We start from the raw sequence: 23,300 nt of genomic DNA on the forward strand, positions 1-23,300 counted from the left end.
TAGTACAGTGAGTCAGAAACTATTCAAGCATGCACCACATGATGGAAAAAAGTCATTTGAAGTACTTTAATACATACTTAATTAGGATGCAGTCAAAATGAATACTTTAAAGCCCATTTTCTCAAAACGCAATTTTCGCCATTTATGTTCACCATTTCCCAAATATCGAAAAAAAACTATTCATCAGATTGAGCTCAAATTTTCAGTATGTGTTTATTACACATTTTGCTACATTTTGTTGGGAGCTTTTGGTAATTTAGGCCTTATAAATGAATTTGTATTTTTCCAGTTTTTCACATAATTTAGAAGACCAAAACAATATTGACTTTTTTTTCTATGACTTTTTTTCCTGCCAACACATTGTCCCCTGTTCATCTACCAGTGTTTCTGTGAAATTTCATACAAATAGCATGTTTAGTTCTTATGTTATCAGGGAAACCCTGATGGAACCGTTTTTCTGTACACACTACTTTTCACAAAATTCAAACCCTATTTACAATGTGAAGATATGACAAAATCTTCAGCTGATTTCAGATATGCAAACAGTAAAACTTAAACTAAATACAGACCAAATTTGAAACAGATTGGTTGAAATTTAGTGGGTAAACCAAGATAACAAAAATTGGTAATTTTAGGCGTTTTCGGGTGGTAGAGCTATGCCGCTGCTTAAGCACATAACTTTAGGTTCGAGACACTTTTCTCTTAATTATGTATTATTTGACAGAGATATGAAAGTGAATTTTTTTCAGTGAAATTAATTGTAGTGTAAGAACTCTGGTAAGCTTCTTGCAGAACCGGTGTTTTTAACACCAGATCACATCATTGCATCGATTGTTGTCAAAAGTATGTTGATGAAAGGAGGCAAAGGAGGCTGCTGAATTTTAATCAGAGAATACTGTGTGGAAAGGCCTCATCACTCAGTACATAACTCTCTCTATCTTTCTCAATATACAGTTCGGCCGACCAGATGTGTGCACACATCTGAAGTCACTAACTGTAAAATTCGAACCTGTTTGAACTTCTTTTGGAACTACATCTTCCGCACAAAAGCCCAAACAAAATGAGTGCTCATTGTCTGAATCCGTAAAAACACCAGTCTTGAAGAAACAACTCACGAATTTTCTCAATGATCGCTAACATTCAATTCTTACTGCCCCGTTGTGTGTGTGTGTGTGCGCGCGCGCGCGCGCGCGTGTGTGTGTGTGTGTGTGTGCTTATATGGTTTTTAAGATGTTGGTAAAACTTTTTTTTTAAAAACAAACAAAAACAACTTGATTCCTAAGTTGACCCCTCCGTTGTCTTTGTGTGTGTGTGTGTGTTTGTGTGTGTGTGTTGTGTGTGTGTGTGTGGTGTGTGTGTGGTGTGTGTGTGTGTGTGTGGTGTGTGTGTGGTGTGTGTGTGTGTGTGTGGTTTTAAAGATGTTGGATAGGTATTTTTTAAACAAAAAGAAAGTTGATATAAAAAAAATCCCAAAACACATTTTGAACGGTATCCTGGGCATAATGTGACCGTACACTTGTTTGCCTGCCTGTTGCAGATAAGCGTTGAATGGGAGTTCAGATACAGAGGCGATAAGGAATGGCGCAAATTGGAGAATTATAGCATTATATCAACACGTACGTCTGGCTGTGATGACATGGAATACACGGCAGAGATCGAAATGAACACAACGGCGGCAAACTTCAACAGGAGGACATTTCGCTGCTTTTTGGTGAAAGATGGCAAGGCATACAATTTTAGCCAATATGTCGAAGACTTCAACCTGTGTGAAGTGACGCTTCAACCAAAGATTTACCCAGGTAGTGCCTGAGCACCATCTGTTGCACGTGTACGAGTAGCTAGCTGTTCAGTCCTGACAAAGTCGCGATTGTGTGTGTGTGTGTTTGCGTGCGTGCGTGCGTGTGTGTGTGTCTGTGCTGGCGTGCATGTGTTTGTGTGTTAATTCGTGTGTGTGTGTGTGTGCGCGCGCACGCGCGCTCTTTCTTTAATTCAATGTGTCTTTTTTATTCTTAAATGATACAAGTGGTGTGTGTGTGTGTACGCGCGCGCGTGCCTTTTTTGTGGCTGTTTGTACACTCAGAGTCCCATGTTGACCTGGTGATGATTCCGGACACGGTAGCTGTCCAGGGTGTACCTTTCAGTCGAACTCCCGTCTCCATCCTGTGTCGTAGCACACTGAGTGAAAAACAACGGGTCACTCTGAAGCTGAGACATTTACCAGTCGGTAAGGGCGACTCATTCACGATGATAGGCGAGATAAGCGCTCCCAATCAACCACTGGATACCCTTTTCCCGTACCTCATCAACCATACCATCTTGGAGGTGAGTTCGTTCCTCTCCAGTCATAAACGACTAGTCATTATACAACAGCCACAATATGAATTATGATGGTAATAATGATGATGATAATGTTATAATTATTATCATTATTATCAGTAACAATAATATTATAAATGGCCAGTATGTATGAGTTTATATCATGGATTGACATAAGTTTACAGTTGGGCCAACAGCAAAGTGAGAGCTTTATTACCAATGGTTTCTCCATTGCAATGGAAAATCATTTACAGCTTAGTCTTTTCTGAAGGACTATGACTCTCAAACTTGGTGGCAAAATTGCACTGGCTCTTAGTGCTGCAGCCTTCGGGGCTAGTTGGGAACTATCCCAACGCCGACTGTCCTAAAACCCTCATGGCCGAGAGAGTGGAGATGTAACTTGGGTAAAACACTCCACCATAATCAAATTCTAGCCTGAGTTGGGACAGCAATTATCTCCTCTGCTGTTCTGATGGTCGTAGTCGAATACGACTGACTGTCATACATACAATAATCATGATAACACTTCATCATGACAGTTGAGGAAATCAAGTGCAACTCTTATGTCATAAGGCCATTTTACAAGGAAAATAAAAGTAAAATAAATATCAGGCAGAGAAGAGTATTAACACTTCAAAGACAGCAACTGGGGGTCATTTGAATCCTAAGAGATATTAATTTGTCATGTTTTGTCGTGCAAACATTCCTTTGTGTAATTCCCTCCTTGAGGGTGGTATTGTCAGTGAGAAGGGTGCCGGTCCTGGAGCCCTATAAGACTTTCTGATGCCTTGAGGTTTATGCTCTACTTACGTGAAACTGGAAGCCTGGCCAAATTAGGATTATTAGGCACCAGCAGTTGTTTGAACGTGACACGGCATACATATATTATTTGCCCACGTGTGTAAACAAAGTGTGTGTTTCGGGCCGTGTGTCTCAGTGTTTGTGTGAATGTATGTATGTATGTACAAATGTATCTGTGTGTATGTGTGGGAGGGGGGGAGAGTCAAAACTCAAATAATTAATGAGTTTAGGCCGATTGCATAAATACAGATTGGCGAAGTGGGGAGGGTGGTAGTTGAAGGGAATTTCCAACATGATTATGTGATAAGATTAGTTTTAAGATATCGAATGCATAAAATACATAATCATTTTCGATATGTTAGGCAATGTCATATAATATAAACAGCTCATAACGCTAGAATTTGAGGTTTAGTTGAAATACAACAAACATATTTCCGGGAGTGGGGTGATGGGAGCCAGTGAGATTGATTCAGAGAGAAAGAGAGCGTCCATGGTAAAATTTCTATGGATAGTTAGGACGCGGTGGCCCAGTGGTGATTATGAAGCGAATGACCACGGGTTCCAGTCCCGTATACGGATCGTTTATTTTTTCCAAGAAATATCTGGGGAGACTTATCTCAAGGACCGCAACCCCAGAAGGGTTCCCCTATAGGTGTTGTTCATCATTCTGCATTTCGTCCAGAAGGCCCCGCACGAGCCCTTGGGTTCTTTTCCCTTTGACGTGCTTACCCTCAAAACTACTTTCCTTCCTATGCTGGCCACTGGCAGACGTAGGAGTTAAATGCATGGTTTGAACGGGTCTCCTCCGGACATGGCCTTCCACATGGACGGTGCCATCACACTGTTTTCTTCCGGAGATTCTTGCTAAGAACATAGATCCGGAAGTGCCCTCTGTGGGGATCAAACCCTTGTTTGACATCGTATCCACAGGGGATAAGAATCAGCATCTATGTCCAGTCAGGTGTTTCAAATACTGCTAGGATAGAACTCACAGCAGATGTTTCTCTGAAGGAGTCTTCTTGTATCAATCAATGAGGACCACGTGAAAGACATTGCAGCTGGCACTTGGTTTCTTTGGGTCTCTGGGTCTTTCTGAAAGTCTACTGTCAGGTCCATAAAGGAATTAACCTCTTGAGTCCAAAAGCACATGACGTGAAAGCCATTGTCACTTCAGAGGCATTGGATCACCTGTTGCCTGTTTGGCATGTTATGAAGGTATCCTTCTGGCGTTTGGGAATCCTCTTCTCAAGGTCCATTTGATGGATTTTCGTATGACCAGGACTGATGGTTCCAAAGGGATTTCCTCTGTCGCGGGTATCACAACTGTTACTGTTATCAGGGCTCCCCATGCGAACCAGTAATGCAAAGTCCTCCTCCCTTTGCTTTGAATTCTGCACCAGTTTGGCTTGGTGCAATCTATGACACCAAAAAGGGCAGCTTGTATTATTCCCCTGGTAAAATATACGTACGATGTCAAGCTTAACTCTCAACAGTTTTAGAGTTTTTCGCACTTTTTTTATAGCAATTACTATGGACCAAACTTCATGTGTTATACATCAATGTCATCAGCATAAAGCAAACTTTCAAATTTTTTTCAAATGCTTGTGGAACATAGTAATTTTGATGACTTTGACCTCTGTTGCTAGAAATTGAAATTTGGAGCATTTTAAATATTTTTCACATTCTCACTGAACAAAAAAATCCAAGATATTGAGTTCAAGTTTACAAGTTTAACTTTTATCATTTTTCTTTCATATGAAACAAAATTCACAGTGCTGTTTTAAAAACTATATGTTCAGTGCTATGAATAAATTCATAACTATATTTCCTGATTGATTACTACAAATCACATTAAGTCATGCACACCACAGCAGACTTCTCATTTTGCAGAAAAACAACAACAATAGTTTAGACACTAATGTAGCATCCCATGGATACAAAAATATATGTCATTTACAAACTACAGTCAGTTTCTTTCTTTAAACAATATATATATATATATATATATATATATATATATATATATATATATATATATATATATATATATATGTTGATATTGTTGCTAAAAATAGACTGACCACTCCCACCTGAACAGTTTACCTGTTTTGACAATGGAAACATTTGCTTTGTTCTTTGGATACACATGGGTTATAAAGAGAATGTCAAAACGAAACCAGTTTGTTTTTACACATTTTTTTAAAGGTATATAAAGAATGTACAAAAAACACCGCAAGGAAGAAACTGTATGAGACAAACAAACCCATGCATATATCTTTTAGTCATCACCATTCCATTCTGGCTTTTCCCTGTCCTAACACTATTGGCACTAACAAACTGATCATACTTGTTTCAGAATTTATCACTTGTAAAAAAAAAAAAAAAGACCCCCCCCCTCCCATAAAACAAACCACAAACAGACCCCACCCCTACCCTGTCAACATTGCATTTGTGTCCCACACATATACATGCATGACCTTATCTACATGAAAACTCAGGGCAGCTCCTGCCATCCGCAAAACACAGGTGGTTTCCACAGGTAACACACATTACATTGGTTTTTTGACTCACTTGTGTAAACAAAGTGAGTCTATGTTTTAACCCAGTGTTCGGTTGTCTGTGTGTGTGTGTGTGTGTGTCCATGGTAAACTTTAACATTGCCATTTTCTCTGCAAATACTTTGTCAGTTGACACCAAATTTGGCATAAAAATAGGAAACATTCAGTTCTTTCCAAGCATCTTGTTTAAAACAATATTGCACCTCTGGGATGGGCACAAAAAATAAAAAATGAAGTCAAATTATATGCAAACTGCATTTACTGTTATTTTTTTTTTTTTTAATTCTCTAAACTTGGCGCTTTGATACTTTTGACACAACAACAAGAGCAGTCATTTTTATCATTTTTGTTCAAACTGGAACTTCTTTTGCTAAGCATGGAAGTTATATTTATTTTGCAAACGTTTTGGTGCAGATAATAAAAAAGGGAAATTAATCTGTAATTAATGCTAGGGGACTTAATTTGCTTTAAACTGATCTTTCTCATCTTAAACATTACATTTTGAAATTATACTCAATACATAAAAAGCTTGTGTGTTTTACTCTCAGTGTACAGGGCTTTCACTATGTTCATTCGCCCAAGTGGTCTTTTTCGGAAAATACTAAAATCAATACGACGAGTGGATTTTATAGATCTATTGGCTAAGCCCTGAAGGTCAAGGGCAAAAATCGCTTGCGTACACGCGAACGACGCAATTTTGTTTCAAGTTGTTGACCTGCCCGTTCAATCCTAGATTCAATGGACAATACACGGTAACATGTGATGGAAAGTTGGAGAAGTCGACCGTTAAATATTTATTCAGAGAAAGATTTGTGAACGCCTCATCACTTACTGGATTATGCCACAAACTGCCATAAAGATATCCATAGAATCAGTCGGAATTTACAGTTAAAAATAATAAACCATGAGAGTTAATACCCTTGAATTGATGAAACGCAAAAATTTCCAGTCTTGACTTTTCTCAAAATGAAGTCCCTTTCACTTCATACAACATTTAGAAGTACTTGTACTTGGCTCTGTGTGTTATTAGTTTAACAAAATACTCAATTTTCATATCAACTTTAAAACTATAAAACTAGAATGAACATAAAAGAGAAATTGAATCGACCGTGTCAACCGGGTGTAACTATACTTGTACATCTATCTAGATCCAGAGAAAACGGCTAAATGTTGCAGTGTGATTGCAGCGAAAACCACGTCTCCTTTACCGCGGACTTAAAAAGAATGTTTAATTGTCCTTAAAGATTTTTTGAATGCCCAAGATACATCAGAATAATATGATTTGAACAACGTTCTCACTGCGAATACTGCAGTCGATTTATCGCCCTTTAAAAAAAGCATGTTTAAATATTATATTTTTGAACGTCAGTTAAGGAGCCACGATAGTGTAATGGATAAGACAGTTTCTTCTCATCCGAACACGTGGGGTTCGAATCTGCCGTTAGGACTTTTTTTTTCTTTTTCTTTTCTTTTAACCCGAAGCTTTAAAATAACATAAAGAACACATTTTAACGATTTTTTTTTTAAAATTTTTTTTTATAGTGTGTATCACAAGTGAGTCTTGAAGGCCTTGGCTCTCTTGTTTTTATTGTTGTTGTTGTTGTTGTTTTTAAATGTTATTCTTTCGTTAACTCTGCTTAACATTTTTTGTTTACAATTCTCTCCCTCTCCATCTTTTTTTTTTTTTTTTTTTTTTTTTTTAAACAGGGAAATGGAATGTTTAGTGAAAGTATTGTTTTTAGATGCTTCTGGAACTTTTCCATATTTCACCCAGACTTGCAAGCTGTCTAATCACTTCTTTAGTAAAGTCTAACTGACCATATCTATCATGTCTCTGTAATTCTGGATTGCTTGGGTTATTTTTTTTCCTGAAATCTTGAAATAAAACAAAAGCATTTTCTCGTGCAATATTAATGAAAAAAAGAGTTTTTCACCATTGTTTGTTTTGTGTAATGCATTGTATTTGTTGATTAACTGTTCACTTTTGTCAGCCCCACCCATATTTTGATTGTCTTTGACTAGCTGTGGCTGTCTAACATTGATTTCTCTAAACTTCCCCAAAACTTTTGATCCATGGCGAACAAAGCTGCATCTATTCACTGTATGAGCTCGAGCAGAAATGATCCAGTTTTGTTGTCTCCCCATTGCATAGAAAGTGTATCCACTGGCTGCAAATATTTACTGATGTCAGCCCTTGTTTTGACATCCTCCAGGTAGACTCCAGGTTCAAAAGGGAGGAGAGGGTTCTGTGATCCAGGATCTTCTTTATTGTAACCTGCATTCATGTAACAAAAAGTGAAAATCACTTCTTTTTTTTTTTTAGCTGATAGAAATATGCACTTTTGTCATTCATTGCTTTGTAATCATGTGTATTGTTGAATAATTAAAGATTATTTAAACCAAATATGCATGTATGTATGTATATATATTACCCATTGGCATTACCATGTCGCGCGCGCGCGCGCACACACACACACACACACACACACACACACATGCACATACACACACACACACACACACAACCATGTATGCTAGGGAAAAAGCGCGCGCGCGCGCGCGCACACACACACACACACACACACACACACTTTCATACACAAGGGGGAAAAAGCACACACATGCACGCAGGCACAGACTGTCATGTGAAATTTACATAAATCATGGACACACACGATTATAACCAGCGCAGCATCAATACAGTTAATACAATTGCTCAATTTTTCTTGAATTCTCATAGCGAAGCACTTGCTCGTCTGCAAGCAGAAACATTTGCTTGATCCAGCATGTGATGTGTCGAAGCGGAATTACATGTTTATATGTTATTGACTGTCAAATGATCAATGAGACACATAAAAAATAAGCGGACAAATAATTTCCAGTGACCAGTTTTCATCATTGTGCATCACAACGGTGATTGATGAAAACAAAACACACATGACGTCGTCTGCTATGGTCTAGAATCGACGATGGGAGATAGGGTCTTCGGCTGTATCACTGTCAGACATGGCATCCTGCAGCTCCCAGGTGTCCGAGAAAGAGTCGTTTGAAGTCATATTGCAGGAAAAATTGGCGAGCACATGCTGGGTCAAATGTCAAATTTCAAGATGGTGTCTGAAGCGAAAGCATGTGACGACCTCCTTTCGCGTAGATTCCGGACAATAATTCTTAAAATAATACTTTTTTCATGATAAATGCGTCTGTTTAGGTTTATTTTAGTGAACGATTGCTTTTATTAACAAACAGGTGTTTTTATGTATGATAATTTTCGAAAATTCTCTATCGATCACCGGTGAACAAAAAGCAAGGGAAAAAGCCCACCCGCCTCCATTCCCGTTGCTCAAGCCATGGTTCACATTGTTAGTTCCCCGGTGGCCACGGAATTCCGCGATAAGGGCAGGAAATTGCGCTGGTCGGCTCAGAAGACGATGGCCATAACGGAGCAGTCTTGGCATGGCGTCAGATGCGAAATTTATCCAAAAGAGCAAACCGATAAGCTAAATTTGGCATGGTCAGTATGTTTGACTAAACTGGGATTATGACACAAACTCCCCAGAGAGAGAGAGAGAGATGTACATAATTATGTGCAAGTAATGGTAAACCCCTTATCACTATCGCCTCTCCCTCCCCGCCCCCCCCACCACCACACCGACATTTTCGGTTTTGTTGTTCAGCACGAATCACATGTGAGTCATGAAGGCTTTACCTCTTTTCAATGATATGGAATGACGCTTTGGCAATGAAAGGTTCGCCTTTCTTTAAAATCTAATTTCCTGTTCATATATACTTGACGTTTTGGTTGTCCAAAGTTACACTCATCTTTTGGGGGTTTGATTTAGATGAGAGTGAAAACCAGTGTTCAGTACCAGCATACTGAAGCAAAGAACTAAGGTATGAACTACTTCAACTGTCTGTGTCAAAGTTTGAATATTGACAAAACAGATATTGCCTTTGCACTGAATGTCACATCGCCTACCCATACAAACAGATCAACACAACTGTATATGCTGATTGCAGCCGACATGTACCGACGCAGGATATTACCGCTGTATGGCCTTCACCAAACAAGCTACCAAGACAGTGAGCGCAGGAAGAGCGCTTCGTTTAGACGTGAACGGTAAGTGCACAGCCATATATCAATATGTGGCAAAAAGGAGAGAAATAAACGAAGAAAGAAATCGAAAAACAATGCGCTGTGTGTGTATGTGTGTGTGTTCATTGATGACATGACCTTGTATCGTTGTTTTATCACAATATAATGATCACGTGTTTGCAGATTTATGCCAAGGGTTCTAAATCTAAATTTTGCAGGCATTGTACGATGCCATTTTAATAACATGAATTGTTCAGCTTGGAATGAATATACCTTTAAATGAATGGAACCAGCTGTACTTATCCAAACTTTACATGAGAGAAAGAGAGACGTTAATATTGACATTTTATCAGCAACTGCAAGTATTGAATTTCGATAAAACATACACAGCCATCTTCTATATGCCTTAATGAAGATGCAAAAGCTATATATATTCAAGATGGCGCCAACCAATGGTGACACGGGATAGCTGTCCTGTTTATTTTGTGTTTCTGTTTATGTGTGTTAGGGAAACAGCTGCTATCTTACAATATGATCGTGCCACGCTGCTGTGTGTTGAAGAACAGGTAGGTGAGTCCAGTGTTTTGAGATCTCACTTCAACTTCTGTCATGATATACAACTGTCAGTGAACACCAACCGGTCAACACGCAAGGCTCAGTCCGCTAGGAAACGCGGGAAGCGAGGTGGGGCCCTTTCAAGGTTATGCCAAAGAAGTTTTCGCCCACGTCAACCCAGTATGTTCCTGTCCAACGTTAGATCTCTACCTAACAAAACTGACGAACTCACATGTAACATTCAGACGAGGAGAGACTACAAAGAGTGCTCTGTGTTTTGTTTCACTGAAACATGGCTTAACCCGGACATCCCTGACAGCACCGTTCAACCACCAGGCTTCACTGTACACAGAGCTGACCGCACTGCTAACTCAGGCAAGCGAAGGGGTGGCGGTGTGTGTTTCTTCGTGAACACACGCTGGTGCTCTGATGTCAAGGTGCTATCGCGTGCCTGCTTCCCTGATGTGGAGTTCCTACATCCAGCGCCGACTCTTCTACCTCCCACGCGAAATTTCCTCAGTGACGCTGATTGCTGTGTACATCCATCCCACAGCGAACCTCTCCCCCGCACTTGGTCTGCTAGCAGACGGAATTAGCAAGTGCGAGAACAGTTGGCCCGACTCCACCGTCATCGTTGCTGGTGATTTCAAGAAAGCCAGCCTCAAGAAAGAAATGCCGAAGCTGTACCAGCACGTGGACTGTCCAACACGGGGTGACAAGTCCCTCAACCACTTCTACACTTCCATCAAGAAAGCATACCACTCGATCCGCCATGTGCCTTTTGGACAGTCCATTTACTGTGTGATATATCTGGTGCCGGTCTAAAAACAAAAACTGAAAGCTGAAAAACCAGTTGTGAAAACTGTTAAAAAATGATCGGCCCCTGCCTTAAAGACCTTGCAGGACTGTTTCAAATGCACAGACTGGAATGTTTTTAAAGACTCTGCCAGTGACTTAAATGAATATACTGACACAGTGTGTGATTATATTTCTCTCTGTGAAAGTGTGTGCATTCCATCAAAAAATATCAAAAAAATTTCAAACAACAAAATATGGTGTAACAGGGCTGTTAGGCAAAAACTAAAGGAAAAAGAGAGAGCTCTTCGCGAAACTGATGATAGAATAGTCCACAATAAGGCAAAAAGAAGTGTTGAAAAATGCATCAAGAAGGCAACATTTTTATATAGGAAAAAAATAGAAGAAAACCTGTCTGCAAACAACTCCAGGAATGTGTGGACCAGATTTCAGAACATCGCTGATTATAAAATGACCCACCAGACAGTCCACAGCACTGACAGAACTCTTCCAGACCAACTCAACACATTTCACTCCAGATTCGACAAACCATTGTCTACTTCTGACGTGGCAGCACCCTAAATCACCCCCACTCCCCCTTTCATAGTCCAAGGGAATGAAGTCAGGCGCCACTTCAGTTGTCTGAAAATGAGAAAAGCCGCTGGCCCTGACAACATCTCACCAGGCCTTTTGAGGAAGTGTGCAGTCCAACTATCTAGTGTCTTCACTGACATACTTAAGAAATCAACAGTCATTCCTGTTCCAAAAAAAGCCTAGTTGTCTTAATGATTATCGTCCCGTAGCCTTAATATCAGTTGTCATGAAAACATTTGAACGCTTGATTCTACAATTCCTAAAAATCTGCATTCCTCTATCTTTTGATCCCTTTCAGTTCGCCTATAGAGCTAACAGATCAGTTGAAGATGCCATTACCATAGGTCTCTACCGCTTCCTCAGACACCTTGAAAATCCTAACAGCTGTGCTAGGATCCGTTTCATTGACTACAGCTCTGCGTTCAGCACAATAGTACCATCAAAACTATATTTTAAACTGGAAGACCTCTTGCTGCCTGAATCAATTTGTGCACGGATCCTAAATTTTCTTAGATGCAGACCGCATGTTGTTAAAGTTGGTGACCTCACCTCCTCCACATGCATTCTCAACACAGGCACCCCACAGGGATGTGTTCTATCCCCTATTCACGCATGACTGCAACTCAAAATGAATGTAACACCATGGTCAAGTTTGCCGACGATACTATTCAAGAAGGGCTGATTACGAACAGTGACGAGTCAAAATATAGGGAAGAAGTACTGGAACTTGTCAGCTGGTTTGATCAAAGCAACTTAGAACTCAACGTATCAAAAACAAAAGAATTAATTTTAGATTTCAGGAAGACCAGATCTGACCCCTTACCACTTGTCATTAAAGATAAGCAAGTAGAGATCATCAGCGAATTAAATTTTCTCGGACTGATCATTTCCAACGATTTGAAATGGGAGAAAAATACGGAAAAAAATTGTTAAGAAAGCACAACAGCGCCTGTACTTTCTTCGGCGCCTCAAAAAGTTCGGAATTAAAAAAAGAAATCATGATTGATTTTTACCGAACAGTCATTGAAAGTGTGCTAACCTTCGCTATTACTGTTTGGTACGGAAACATTTCCAAGGCAGAAGTTGCAGCCCTTAGCAGAATCGTAAAAACTGCCACCAAGATTACCGGGGCTGGTCTACCTTCTCTAGGCGACATATATATAAGCGGCTACTCACAAAAGCAAAATCAACCAGCCAGGACGAATCACATCCAGCTTTTGGGATTTTCGAGATGCTCCCATCCGGTTGACGGTATTTAAGTATAAGGACGAAAACGAATCGCTTCGCCAGTAGCCTTTTCCCCAAAGCAGTCAATGCCCTGTCTCTCGAACAAATCCAGTACGATAAATAGAATTGTGCAATCAACAACCATCTGCCTGAAGATCTTGTCATCAGCCCCATCTACATGTAATATGCGGCTTCTGTTCAAACGTGTGTGTGTGAGAGAGAGGGAGAGAGAGAGAGAGTGTGTGTGTGTGTGTGTGTGTGTGCGTCCGTGCATGTGTGTGTGTGCGTGCAGTGCGTGCATGTGTGAGTATGCACAAGTTTTTGTATTGACATGCACTTGTATGTATCCTAATTTCTACTGTATCTGTGTTTGTGTGTGATTTTTTTTACTTATGTTCGTACCTTGTTTTGTACTATCCTCACCCCCACCCCCACCCCCACCCCCACACACCCCTCCCAATATTCCTTGTGTACACTTAGTAATGTACACTTAGTAATGAAGACATATTCTATTCTAATCTAATGCTGTATAAACATTTAAGGAGTGATTTCATTTTCTGAAATTAATCATTTTTGTGAATTTCAACTTCTGAAAATCAATAATTTCTCATCAAAAGTAATAATTACCTTATTGCATCGTGATGTGGAGTGATGCCTAGGAAGCGACAGAATCTGAGTACGGTGGTTCGAATCACGGCTCAGCCGCCAATATTTTCTCCCCCTCCACTAGACCTTGAGCGGTGGTTTGGACGCTAGTCATTCGGATGAGACGATAAGTCGAGGTCCCGTGTGCAGCATGCACTTAGCGCACGTAAAAGAACCCACGGCAACAAAAGAGTTGTTCCTGGCAAAATTCTGTAGAAAAATCCACTTCGATAGGAAAAACAAATAAAACTGCAGGCAGGAAAAAATACAAAAAAATGAGTGGCGCCGAAGTGTAGCTGGGGAGAGCAGCCCGAATTTCACAGAGAAATCTGTTGTGATAAAAAGAAATACAAATACAAATAAACACACATGAAGTGATCTTTTCTTTCATCTGTTTCATCAGATCTTGTTGCTCGTACCTATTTCAGACATTACATTCTGCCGATGGGAATCAAATATTGCTGCTAAAATGTTAAAGGGGAGCAATACTTAAAAAACTGAGGTGCATGAAAATTGTGAATCCATACGTCACTTACGACGATTTCAAATGAATGGTAGCATCCCCCGCAACACTCATATTCCACACTTCATGGCCCCTTTTGTCGGAAAGCTCTTTGAATTAATTAATGATATAATTCTGATTCTTTCTCTCAGTGTCTGAGTGTGGGTGTGTGCGTGGTAAACGTTAACAAATTTATTTTCTCTGAAAAAAACTTTGTCTACACCAAATTTGGATTAAACAAAATAAAACAAACAAACATTCCCTAACCCCATAAAAACAACAACTGTAGTTCCGGGTCGTGAACAATTTCAATTTTGTTCAGCCTTTGGATCCGCAAGATTTTGTCGGATCGTTTCCGGTTTATTGCCGGATTAGCCTTTGGTTTGCTAGATTAGTATGCGGTTTTCATACCTTATTACATTTTCTTTCTTGTTTGGTGGTTAAAAGAAACGAAAAAGAAAGTTGGACAGACTGCACGGCATGACATTACCTATATTATCGGTGTGATTCTTCCATGCCAATGCTTTTAGGAGGGTACTTACCTGGAATGAACAAACTGAAAATTGCAGTCGATTCTCCTTCCACTATTTTATCTGAAACGTCAGTCACTTTGTGAATCGTTCAGTATGAAAAATCATATTTTGTTATGAAGCACCCGAGTCTTGGAAAAGACGGGGACGTGTATGGAATTGTGAAATGCGGATCAGATGTGGCTAAGACCGTCTAAAACAAACCAGCACAATGTCTGAATGGATATAGAAAATTCGTTTTATTGATGGTGAGTTAAAATATATAATTTGAATCAACATAATTTTATATACTTTACAAATCGTCGAATTGCAGCAGGTATATATCACTTCCTTCGGTGCTCGTGACACTGAACATGCGTGGATTTTTTCTCACCTGACAGGACGTAGGGAGGAAGGTGGCATCATGGTTAATATCTGACTTAAGACATGGTGTTCCACAAGGGTGTGTGCGATGTCATTGTGAGATGTGAGAGCCTCCCCCCACCCCTCCCCTCATCTCCAGCCCTCGCCACACACACCTCCAACGCGTTTTCGATTTCGTTCTTGTTCTCTTTAAACCAGCAGGAATCTCACGGTAACCACGAAGGTTTGCTCTCTTTTTATCCTTCATTGGTTTTTTTTTTTTTTTTTTTTTTTTTTAATTTTTTTTTTTAAGAGTTTTGTTTGTTCGTAGGCGACAGTAGGAATCGCATGTGATGTGATTCATTGATTCATGAAATGCTATCTACTTCTTTATCATTATTTTAAAAATGTTTTTCTTATAGTATTGGAATACCGTACAAAAATGAAGAGGTACAGGACAGCCTACGGATGGATGCTGAAGTGTAGCACGCTCATCAAAGACAAAAAGATAGCTGAGGCGAGGACTTTGACATCGATTTTGTAAACCACATACTTCTCTCTCTCTCTCTCTCTCTCTCTCTCTCTCTCTCTGTGTGTGTGTGTGTGTGTGTGTGTCTGTCTGTCTGTCTGTCTCTTTCGTTATTTGGAGTATTTGATTTATATAACAGCTACGCATTATACCCGTTTCAAACATATCTATGTTTCTCTTGTTCCTACCCCAACTCGACAACATTTTTCTTATGAAATTGACGTGTGAATAGAATAGAATTTTTTTTTATTGTCATAAAACCTTAAAGTTTATGAGACACAGAATTTCTCTAGAAATATTTTGTCGATGTTAAATTCAGCTGAAACTAGAAAAAAAATTAGTGAAGGATGCAGGTATTCATCCGAAACAATGCATTCATTCACAAGTCCCTGGCACTTTGATCTCATAGATGGCACGTTGCTTGATTACTTTCTTTTTAAAGATCATTTTTGTTGAAACTGTAACCCACTCAAGTTATTTTTCGTCTTGTATAGAATTACATTGCATATATATTATCTACTAAGAGCAGCAAAGTTTTCAATGTAATGGGTCATCAATCTGAAAGTACTATGGGAATTTCTTTAAACTGGTCTCACCCCAAAACATTAAGTAACAAAAAAGTAAGAAAAAAAGAAGTCAAAAGAAAGTAAAGACTGCATACATAAACATGTTTTTGAGTTTTTCAATCATTGTGAAGGTCTTACATGATTTGCATTAGCACAAGAAGTAATTTAAGTTAAAGAAGCCATCTTGGTGACAGTAATACTATTCTTTTTCACCTTGTGCAGGGAGGTTCTTTTCTTTTCAAACTTCGTTCTGACAGTACTTTCCACATGCAGACGCATTCATGCACGCAAAGGAAATCATAATACAAAGCGAAACTACACACATTCAAACACGCATTCATAATCATATAAATAAATACATTCATGCATGCATATACACAGATCTCTCTCTCTCTCTCTCTCTCTATATATATATATATATATATATGTCATTAGATTTGCCTATGCACAAGATTCAGCGCAAAATAAATGCTATCATTATTATTATAAATACTATCATTGTTATTATATCTATATATATATTTGTATAGTACAGCAGTGTCGCGGCAAAGACCAAAATGATGCCAGGAGAAATAGGTTAGTTTTACAGATTTTCAGTGTTGCAAAACTAGTGCACCATTTTATACAGCCTACGCAATCTGAACAAAATACAGATTTATATGAGAACCAGCGATGTTCGAATTCTATGATTAGTCTGTTTGTATATCCCTCTGCACAGATAATACGGGATGGGTTACTTTCTTCACAATAAAATGAACTTCAATGACAGCGCCACAGAACACAAACACCCAGCTGGTAAATCTTCTTCACCCTTAAAACGAACCCCACTGTTGACAGGTCAACTTGAAATGGGGGCGGGGGAGGGAGGAATGGGGCTGGGGGGATGGGGGGGGGGAAGCTCACTTATCTTCCACGTTTAATGTAATGGTTTGTTGTTGCTTGGTGGTGGTGTTACTGCTTTTATGTGTCTCCGACTATCATTTTGTGCTGTCTCTTCACCAGAACGCTGCGTTGCGCTGGCAGGACACCGCTTCTGACCCAAGCGTAGACCTTAAGCCAGTGTGGACTGACGTGAATATCAGTAATGGTATGGCCCGTGAGATGATGTACAGCAAAAACCATCATCCATGTGGCAATATGATTTCACGCACCCTCATTGTTTATGCAACGTACGAAGAACTTCATGGGAAGTATGTCCGGTGCTATGTTGTCACGGAAGAGGGACACTATGAAGAATTTGCTTCGGTTGAACAGATACCTCCATATGCCTACAACACGATCAGTAAGTGATTTTCATCGTTCTTCGTTTCTGCATGTTGAACTCTTATCAAGCTCTAAATCCTTGTTCCCTCTCCATTTGTGTACTTTGCACAGTCTAACTCGCCGCGGTTTTTGCCTAGCTGTCTCCAAAACGCATACTGAATGTGTTCTATATTGACGTGAATGAGCTTGTTGCTGACACCGGCCATAGTTAAGCAAGTTGAAACGAACCCTGGAAGTTGACCGTTTGACCAGTGGGTGCAAAAACAAACAGAATTTTCAAATTACAGTGAAGGATGCAGGTATTCATCCGAAACAATGCATTCTAAAATGGAAATAAACCAACCAGTCGGGTTGATGCATTCATCAGTGTGCGTGTGTTGGAGGGGTGGTTGGAGGAACGCTATTCAGCCAGAGAGAGAGAGAGAGAGAGAGAGAATATTACTGTCTTTAGTGTAATATCAAAATTTCTCAGCTCGTTTGTATCCCATGGAACACCAATACAACTGTGTGTGTGTCTGGTCTGTGACTGTGTTGTGTGCGTGTGTGTATGTGCGATTTGTCTTGTTTTTCAGAGGCAAAAGCTGTGCTGTCGATCTCGCCTTCGAGAATAATTATCAACAGCCCATATTCAACAAAGGTCACAATCATCTGTAGGGCACTGAAGAGTCCGAATGAACTGAGCTCTGTGGCGTTGGGCTTCAAGGGCCACGGGCAAAACAGCTCACATCACCGAAAAGAAGTGACCGTGACACAGCGCGGCACGGTGGTTTCCAATATTGTGAACGAGAGAGTCTCTATTAGTGGTGGGCTTTCTTCACGAATGATCCGTTATGTCATAAAAGAGGTGGGTCATTCAGCAGTACTGGAACATTACTTCAATACCCATGGTATTTCTGATTGAAAAAAATGTTTAAAATAAATTAATGAATAAACGGCGTTATGTACAGGTGACATTTTATAACCCACTGTAAAAGAGTAAAGATTTCTATTGCTGATTGCCCGTCATGCAAAGCAGATAACGATTTGTTTTGATGACTTGTTACTATACCTTACACGTGAAATAGTAAGGAACAATGGTGCGACTGCTGTCCACAGGTGACATGTAATGACGTGGGAACTTATACCTGCACAACTGCTACAGCAGCGGACTCGAGAACACTAACTGACATGACGGGAAAGGATCTTGACATGGAAGGTGAGAAAAAACGAACTCAAACATCGATCATGTGTGGTTGTATGCATGTTTTCTTGTTTGGGTAGGCATCCCTCACCACAACCATATTTGCTCGGTTTGACAAACCAAACACGAATATATGTGGTGGTCAATGAAAAAAAAAACTTAAGAAAAGAAACAATAACTACAACATCAAAAACATATATAAGAGCATGCTAGTGCCGAAAAACTACCAAGAAAACAACTCTTCTGTCTTCCCGAAATGGATATACAAAGATGCAGAATGAATATTGCACAGATAAGTTAAAGAAAATATATAAAACAGAAAGTAAGATGGAAGGCGAGATGAAGCTTCAAAGACACCAACTTGAGGCCTTTTGATTATTGCATAAAGTATTTAATGTCAAACCAGAGAGTGTAGAATGAGGGAGAGGGCACACTCCCTTCTTTCCCCTATGTGCAAAACTGAAGCCTCGCTCGCTCGCGGCGCGCCGCGTCCCTCACCACCCTCTCCCTTCCCCCAGACAGTAGATAGCAGCCAGGCGCAAAGGAGAAGCAACACAGAAAAAGCATGTGCGTATGTTGACTGTCTGCGGCATGTCCCCCAAAATAAATACGTGGGTTATCGACATAATTTTGCAGATTCTCCATAGGTTTTAAAAGAGATACAGCAAAGAGAGAGAGAGAGAGAGAGAGAGAGAGAGAGACTTACTATTAAATTATCGAAATTACCCACCCAGTTGGTGTCGGGATCCACACAGACGAAAACAAAGGTGTCATATCCAGCCGTAAACTTTCGCCTTTCTCCTTGAACCAACAGCCGACACGACAAATAGCACCAACTACCACAGGAACTTTGCTTCAGATACCTGATTTCAACCTTTCTGAGATCACTTACTAAAATTTTATAATGTTAAGGCAGTATATTTGTAAAAGTCAGTAGTAATTTTGCAAGTCAATGCCTAAGGAAAATTCAGATATGACACAGCTTGAGCAGTTTTCTGTTTTGCCTGCCACTTGAAGACGCAAACTTTCTGTTATTGTCTTTCTGGTGTTGGCTGCCAGTCAACCGAGGGGCCAGGAACAGGATCAGGCACTGGAAATGAAAATTAGTTTATGACTATTACACACACACACACACACACACACACACACACACACACACACACACACACACACACACCATTCCAGAAAATGTGTGAGAGATACAAATAAACAATAGCTGAGAGAGAGAGAGAGAGAGAGAGAGAGAGAGAGAGAGAGAGAAACACTGACAAGGCGACAGAAATAATGACATATATGTTCATTTATGTTTTACCTTTTCACTCTCCTCATCCACACCCCACACAATGTGATATACACAGTTCTAAATAATATTATCGCAGAGATAACAAGTCTGACATAATTATATCAAAATACTTGTACATATAAAAGCTACAGCAATTTAAAAACATACAAATATATACAGTAAATTAAATTACCTGCTTTTTCCTGTGATTCATGGCTGGTTCTGGCTTTTTTGGAACTTGCAGGGTGATCCTGTCGACAGGGCATTTTTCTTTTTGTTGTGACTTTAGGTGGTGGATTTGGAATGTTGAATAATGTGGGGACAGCATTCCACACAAGACTCAATTTTTCCGCACTGGGATTCATAAACTGATTTGGCTCAAAATGTTCAGAGCAAAGTTTGCAGTTAGTGTACAGGTACTCGCTGGTTTTTCCCTGTAGATCAGCTCGCCTGGTGTTCTGAACCCACTTTTTGCATCTGTACAAAAAAAAGCAATATAGCATTTCAATATTTATTTTCATTCAGTTTTCAATTTATAGAAACTGGTATCATTTCATCCTCAGTTGTTCTCTTCATCCTTCTCAGTACTATTACTACTACCACGACAACAACAACTACTACTGATGATGATGAAGATGATGATGATGATGACAAAGCTGGTGCTGCTACTACTGCTGCTGTTGCTGCTGCTCCTGCAACTGCTTCTACTATTACTGCCATTCCTGCTAAACTGAGTGATTACTGATTACTAGAAAGATTTGACTGGCGTCTACTGCAAGTAGTGATTACTATTACTATGACTGCTAGCTGAGCAGTCTACCATAACCACTACACTACAACCATAGCAACACATTCAGTGTTGCATAATTATATCAATGCATCACTATGGTTCTAATCACTAAAACAGTGCCTCATTTTGGGTTCAGTTTTGATGCCGCTCTAATGTTGTCTGTCCCAGACCCAAAGTCACAATCACAAAACGTCACGGATACCTTTCACAGCTCTACTTTCGGTTTTGCTAAAAACTACTTTCACTTTGCACACTCGGCTAAACAAAGCTCTGACTAACGAATGTAATAACGACATAAATGTCCATATCAACACGATACTTCATTAAACAAAATCATGAAACGCTTACCTGTCTTCATCTTTGGGAAATCGGAACAATGTCCATCCTTTTTTGCGCGAGTTTTTGCAGTTTACAGCAGAACACCAAGCTATTTCCTCTGCTGCCGTAACTGTCTGGCCGCTTGAGGGCGCATACTATTTCCGGGCGAGAGCTGCTCGCGCGGCGGCTTCACGCGAAGCGCTGAGTGATTCATCTCGCTAAGTTTAGTGCCTCTGGTCAAACTGATGCAAACTCTGTTGGCTAGAATTATGCAGCTAACTTAGTACTAAGACGCCTTTGCGAGACCTGTCTTCTACTCAGCCAGTCGGCGTAATCCACTGCCTTAATTAAACACTGAATGCTTATTTCTTAACCAACGGTTGACTGAGGTTTTACTCTGTTTCGCTTTTACTCTGTGGGTGAGGTCTGTGACAGCTGTTTGCGCTTTCCGGCGCCCATCCTGTAGGGCGTTTGGTTTGGGACCTCTGGTTCTTGCGGAAGTGTACAACTAGTGAGGTGTATGGCACACGGCCCCACTTTCCGACTTCTCTCTCGCCAGAACGTTCGGTCTGGAGAAAAGGGGCAGGCAGCCCTTTCGCTCCCTCCGCAAGGGGAGACCAGCTCGTGACAGGTGTCCCTTTTGTTTCATCTGTGGCGGGAGACTTGTGTGGCAGGCGGTTCTAGGCTGTCTTCCTGTTGGTCTGCCGACTGGTTCAACACCACCCCTGTGGCCTGGGCAAGTTGCCCCCTTCCTTGAGGTCAGGACCCCTGTTACCCCTGTGTATTGTCTGACGAGGTGGCTGGCACATACAGGTGGGTTTTCCTCATTTTACACATACTGGGGTTCGCTCTAGTCTGCATGGTGGACCCGGGCCAGTCTCCCGGCACTCTACCTCACAGGTTATAGCCCAACACCATTTACCCACTAGTATTTAGTGTCCCTCCGGGGGCGCATGCTGCCTCGGGTGGAAGGACCGAGCACTTGTCCGTCAGGACGACCTTCACTGTCACCAGCGCCTCCCTAACAGTATCTGGCACCTTCCCGTCCACTGTTTAAATCCTGGAAACCAACAGTTTCCGCACCACCTTTGAAAATAACCACGTGTTCCTGCCCACCTAACACTAGTGGGCCCCTTTCTTTTTCCACAATCCTCAACGTGAGAATGTCTGGCATCCAGCTCGCGGGCGTGTCTTCACTTTGTCCTGTCACTCTTCTTCATCCACTTTCATTAGCCGAGGGGACTATGGGGATTCACAGTCTTTGCATCCTCATTCCTAGATGCCTGAGTGGTCCAGTTCTGTTTTTCAGTGGGTCGATCCCCACGGTGAGCATGCCTTCCTGGGTGCTTCCACAGCGAAAGAGATCTAGCCCCTACTGGAATATCAGAAGTATTTTGATCAGGCTTCTTCAGACGCTAAAGAAAACATAGAGTGCCACCTCCCCTCTCTCCCCATGAGAGAGGTCCCCTCTCTCGTTCAGTTCTGGACTCAACTCTGCGTTTAGGGAAGTGGAGCTTTGAGCAGAGGACAGCATGTTCGTCCTTCAACGTGCTACCTTTCTTAACTCCGCCAATCTCAATTTAGATTTTCGGCTGGGTGGCATAGGTTGGCCCACTGCTGTCTTCTGGAGGTCTCCACAGCCTATATTTTCATTGATGCTTTCATATACAGGGCCCAATGGCTGCATAAAGAAGGCCCAGTGTACCCAGCCACAGAGTCTGCTGAGTCCCAGGGCCTATTCAGCCTACATTTTAATTCTGTTCTGGCCAGCAGGGATGCAATTCTCAGCCCACTTAGTATAACGTCCATATTGGCACAGCACAACTCCCTCTTCAGGCCTTACGAACCCCCAGTTTGTCAGCCACAGGGCTGAGACAAACAAGGAAGTAGCCTGCTACTTGGATAAGGTCGTTATGGCTGTCTACTGATTAGGAGGCTGCCAGCCCAGGGATTCCTTCCAGTTTGACGCTGCTCAAGTGGAGTCAATAACAGCCCCAGCCTCAGTGGTGCAAGCCAGCCTCTTCCCCATAGGGCACACTGCCCTGTGGAAAACCGGGCCCAAAACCAGCACCCATAGTGAGAGCCCCAATTCAGCAAGTCACACAACCTCTGCATGTTGGTAGTCTCTACATGCCTCTCATTAGTAATGCAACATGGGACTCAGCGACTGGTGTTGGTGCTAAAATCTGGATACGTGCTGTCGAGGGAGGAGGACTGCCCTCCTCAGAAATACTCTGTTCCGCTTTTTGTGCCTGCACAGAGGAGATGGAGATTTCTCAATCTGCAATTCAACGGTGCAAATCGGTACCGTTTCAGTGGCATTACTCCCACGCCGCTCATTCCGAGTCCCCCAAACACGGCCACACCCGGGTTCGTCTGTCTCAGTTCCAGCTCCGGTAGTCCATAAGGAACCA

General features: G+C 41.0%; 1 long non-coding RNA gene across 1 annotated transcript; it reads right to left on the reverse strand.

Moving 5' to 3' along the window:
• Window positions 1-19,633: 19,633 nt before the first annotated feature.
• Window positions 19,634-20,996, reverse strand: LOC143282445 (uncharacterized). Its single transcript, XR_013055253.1, has 2 exons — window positions 20,917-20,996; window positions 19,634-20,255 (listed from the first exon to the last, which is right to left on the reverse strand). It is a non-coding gene; the product is annotated as an uncharacterized LOC143282445 (long non-coding RNA).
• Window positions 20,997-23,300: the final 2,304 nt, after the last annotated feature.

This window comes from Babylonia areolata, chromosome 5, assembly GCF_041734735.1.
Source record: "Babylonia areolata isolate BAREFJ2019XMU chromosome 5, ASM4173473v1, whole genome shotgun sequence".
In the NCBI taxonomy this organism is placed as follows: Eukaryota; Metazoa; Mollusca; class Gastropoda; order Neogastropoda; family Buccinidae; genus Babylonia; species Babylonia areolata.